This window comes from Gossypium hirsutum, chromosome A06, assembly GCF_007990345.1.
Source record: "Gossypium hirsutum isolate 1008001.06 chromosome A06, Gossypium_hirsutum_v2.1, whole genome shotgun sequence".
NCBI classification, from domain to species: domain Eukaryota; kingdom Viridiplantae; phylum Streptophyta; class Magnoliopsida; order Malvales; family Malvaceae; genus Gossypium; species Gossypium hirsutum.
In genome coordinates, this window is record NC_053429.1 from 98,030,005 (window position 1) to 98,034,945 (window position 4,941).

Genomic DNA, 4,941 nt, shown 5'->3' on the forward strand with positions numbered 1-4,941 from the left:
AATTAATTCATGCTACATATTAATTTCCACTATTTTTGTTGTAGTTGGACCATGATGTTGATCATGCATGAAGTTCATTTTAATTCTTGCATGGACATGAGACTATTCCTACCCTAGTTGGACAGAAAAAGCATGCAAATTGGGTCATGAAGATGTCACCTTGATCCACTTAAATATGCTTTACAAGATGGACAAGTTTGACAACTAATTGGGGCATAAAATCATCCAAAAAAAAGGGAGAAAAGCCCAATTTGGAAAGTGCATATGAGCAACTCAGAATCAGCTTTTGGGAGATTTAATTGGAGGTCTATACACTTGTAAATGAATTAAAGATCAGCACACCACTTTCATGCTTGAAACCATCCACCACCTTGCTTGATTCAAGCATGATTTCATGCAGGAATCAAGCAACTAAATAACCCCATATCTTTACAATTTATGGCCGACCATGGCAAAAAGAAACCTAAGGGATTTTAAGATATTTTTAGCAACCTCTTAGCCATCCATCCACTATAAATACCAACCCTTACTTCCCATCCCTCATCCCTCACTCAACATTCATTCTTCATTCTTTCCTCTCACTATATTTTATTCTTCCTTTTCATGCATAGCCATCCCCATTTTCCCTTTCCCTTAGCTAGCAATTCCTTGAGAAAAAACACTCTCCTGGTTGGTCGCCTTGAGGAACACTTTGGGAACGAGCAAACACAAGTATTGGAGGAAGCCACTATGATTGATTACCGGAGAACTAAGAAATCAATTAAAGTTTATTCTTCTTTATCTTTGATTTATTTTTGTTAATCATGTTCGTAATAAGTTTTGTTGTTTTTCTATAAACAATGGTAGGTTAATTTTGTGTATCTAGAATGGTTACATTAATTTGATAAAGTTCATTTTATTTTTATTCATAATGTTCTATGCCCCAATAGATCATGCTTTCAATTAAAATCATGCATGTATTTCATTCATTAAAATTTTATTGAATGCATTAGAATTATTTAAGCGATCATAGCCAGATGACGATTAATGGACATAATAATTGAAAGGTGCATGCTTAATTTAGATCCTAGTCCGATTAAGTTAAAGGTTTGTAATAACTTGAGAGAGATCTATTGCCATGCATTGCTTTTACCTTTGTGTGATTAAATTGTTTTAGACCTAGTCCATGTTTGTTATTTCACATGAATTCTAACAAACCCTTAGTTAAATCTGGTCATGGTAGTATGCATGTTTTTCTAAGTAAAAGATTCCAAAAGGACTTAATATTGGTTTAAAAGAAGTTCATGAAAGATGAAGTTGTCATGGAATATTTTTCGGAACATTATGAGCATGATAAAAATGAATTAAGTCAATTGATGTGATTGTTCTAGCCTATTCATGTTATTGTTGTTGAAATCTTGGGAATTCTACTGCTAAATCCATTTCATTCATTTTATTGCATACATTGCATCTAGGTTAATTTGCATTAGGGATCACTTTGCATCTAGATTAGCTAATTTAATTTACTCATCAATCACCACAAGGATATTATTTTTTTTAACTAAATTCTTAATATTAATTTTACAATTAATTGATTAACATACATAGTCCCTGTAGAGACGATAACTCCTTTACTTACTTATTACTTGATAATGACTGTGTACACCTGTACAAACCACGCATTACAAGTGTTTGGCACTGTTACCAGGTACTTTTGCCTTAATCATTTTGTGAAATTATTCATTGTGATTTGGTTTTTATTTTATTTTATTTCTAATTTTACTAATTAATTAATTATTTTTTATTCTTTAATTTTTTGATTTATTTTCAGGAGTTTATTAGCATAGATTGAATCATAGATTTATTACTTATAGACCCTAAATTAGAGCAAACATTTAGACAAAGAAGATGAGACAGAATAGCCCAAAGACAAGCTGAAATGTACCTTGGAAACCAAAATGATGGTCAAGGAAATGGAGCCACTAATGGTCACAATTAATCCTTATTGTTGATGATGGGATCAAGCCATAAGACAATATGTTGTGCCCTTTTTAATGAGTTAAATTCGAAAATTATGAGAACAGAGATGGAGGCACCCTATTTTGAATTAAAGCCAGTGATGTTTCAAATGCTTCAAACCATGGGCCAATTTAGTGGGATGCCCATAGAATATCCACACCTTTACCTTTGACTATTTATGGAGGTGAGCAATTCCTTCAAGATAGTCGATGTAACTGAAGACACATTAAGGTTGAAGTTGTTTCCATACTCATTGTGAGATCAAGCATGGGCATAGTTTACTTTGTTTCCTCCATATTCAATTTCAACTTGGCAAGAATTAGCTAAACACTTCCTTGTAAAATATTTCTCATATAGCAAAAATGCTAAGTTGCAGAATGAGATCACTACTTTTCAACAAATGGATGATGAGTCTCTATACGAGGTGTGGGAAAGATTCCAGGAGTTTCTTTGTAGATGCCCTCACCACGGAATTCCACATTGCATCCAGTTGAAGACATTTTATAATGGTTTCAACGTGTATACATGGTTGGTGGTAGATGCTTCTATGTATGGTGCTCTCTTATCGAAGTCTTATAATGAGGCTTACAAGATCATTGAGAGGATAGCCAGTAACAATTAGTAGTGGCTGACAAATTGAGCAGTTTTAGTAAGACGAGTAGTCAGAGTGTATGAACTAGATGCCCGTACTTCACTTCCAACTCAGGTATCCTCTATCTCTTTAATGTTGAAAATGTTTACTATTAACAATTTTAATCATGTTATAGCTCAGCCACTAAGTCAATTCGATGTTTTTTCCTTCGTATATTGTTGGGATGGCCATTCTTTCAAGAATTGTCCATCAAATCTTGAGTTTGTTTACTACGTAGGGAATCAACACGAAAACATAAATGGACAAGGACCATAGTCTAATTTCTACAATCTTTCATGGTAAAACCATGCAAAATTTTCTTGGAGTAACCAAGGATATATACCGAAAAACAACTACATGCAGTATAGACCAAATCAACCCCAAGGGTTCAATCAACAAGTCCAAAACCACCACAAGTTGAATCACCTAATAGTTTGGAGAATTTGTTGAAGGCGTACATGGTAAAGAATGGCATCTTAATCCAAAGCAAAGCAATAACACTGAAATATTTGGAGAACCAAATAGGTCACTTAGCTATGAAGTTTTGTAATAGAATGCAAGGAGCCTAGCTGAGCGATACAAAAAATCTAAGGAATTTGGGTAATGAACGTTGCAAGGTAGTTGCTTTACGAAGTTGTAAGACTTTGGAACCCATGGAAGTTGTGGCTGAAGATGAACCTATTGAGAAGGAGGAAAGTCAATCGCCAGTTGAAATTCCTACACCAGAAGATCCAAAACTTACAAACTCTGCTGAGGTTAAATCTAAACTAGTGAATTCTAATAAGCTAACACCTTCTTTAGATGTAGATTTATCTCCTCAGAAAAGTTGTCTAGTCCAAACCAAAGTCCCAGCACCTCCACATCCTCAAAAATTCTAGCCACATAAGTAGAAAAAAAAAGGTGCAATTCAAGAAGTTTTTGGACGTTCTAAAGGAAGTTCATATTAATATACCATTGGTGGAAGCCTTAGAACAAATGTCCAATTATGTCAAGTTCATGAAGGACATTCTGGCAAAGAAGAAGAGACTTAGTGAGTACGAGACTGTAGCACTAATGAAGGGGTGTAGTACGTTCTTACAGAACAAGCTACCTCCTAAAATGAAACACCATAGAAGCTTTACTATACTCTGTATCACCGTAGAATCTGACTGTGGTAAAGCTTTATGCGATCTTGGAGCGAGCATCAACTTGATTCTGATGTCTATTTTTAAGCTATGTTTTGGTACGTGTAGATATGTCCATTTTTCCTGTAAATTTTATTGTCTTAGATTTTAAAGCAGATAAGGAAGTGTTGATCATCCTGGGGAGACTTTTTCTAGACATGGGAAGAACATTAACAGACGTGAAAAAAAGTGAACTCACCATGAGAGTTTAAGAAAATCAGGTACCATTTAATGTTCTTAAAGCAATGAAATTTCCCGATCCGATGAAGGAGTGTTCAGTGACGGAGATGCTAGAAACCTTAGTTTTTATAGAATGGGAGAATAATTTTGTAGAGGCCCCATTGGTGAACACCTTAGGGACTGAACCATTGGAAAATGAAGAAGGTAATGAAAATATGGCTTTGATGGAAGCCAATCCAAGGAACTATGTTTAACCAGCTTGATTTGAACTATTGGAGTTGGAAGCTTGGGAATTCACACAACCGAACTTGTCATTTTAGGAATTGCTCAGACTTGAACTAAAACTGCTTCCTTCCTATTTGAAATACTTTATTTGGGTAACAGTTCTACTTTACATGTTATTGTTTTAGCAGAACTAACAGAACACCAAGAGGAGCAGCTAATCAAAGTTTTAAAGAAATATAAAAAGGTGATTGGTTGGACCATAACTGATATCCGAGGAATAAGTCCTTCCTTTTTTATGCACAAGATTATCCTAGAGGAGAGAGAAAAAGATGGAATCGATGGGCAAAGGAAATTTAACACAATAATGAAAAAGGCAGTAGAAAGAAAGTTATCAAATGGTTAAATGCAAGAATTATCTACCCCATCTTAGATAGTTCATGGGTAAGTCCGGTACAATGTGTACCAAAAAAAGGCAAGATCACGATTGTCGAGAATAAATGTAATGAGTTAATCCTAATGAGAATGGTGATGAGTTGGAGAATTTTTTATTGACTACAGAAAATTGAACAAAGCCACTCGTAAGGATCATTTTTTGTTGCCTTTTATGGATCAGATGTTAGACCTACTGGCAGGAAACAAATTATTTCTTATATGGATATTTGAGATATAACCAAATAGTTGTAGCCCTTGAAGATCAACACACTTTTACTTTCTCGTATGGAATGTTTTGTTTTAGGCAATATT

General features: G+C 34.5%; 1 non-coding gene across 1 annotated transcript; it reads right to left on the reverse strand.

Moving 5' to 3' along the window:
• Window positions 1-2,366: 2,366 nt before the first annotated feature.
• On the reverse strand, window positions 2,367-2,472 carry LOC121231476 (small nucleolar RNA R71). Its single transcript, XR_005929535.1, has one exon. It is a non-coding gene; the product is annotated as a small nucleolar RNA R71 (small nucleolar RNA).
• Between the last annotated feature and the right edge of the window lie 2,469 nt (window positions 2,473-4,941).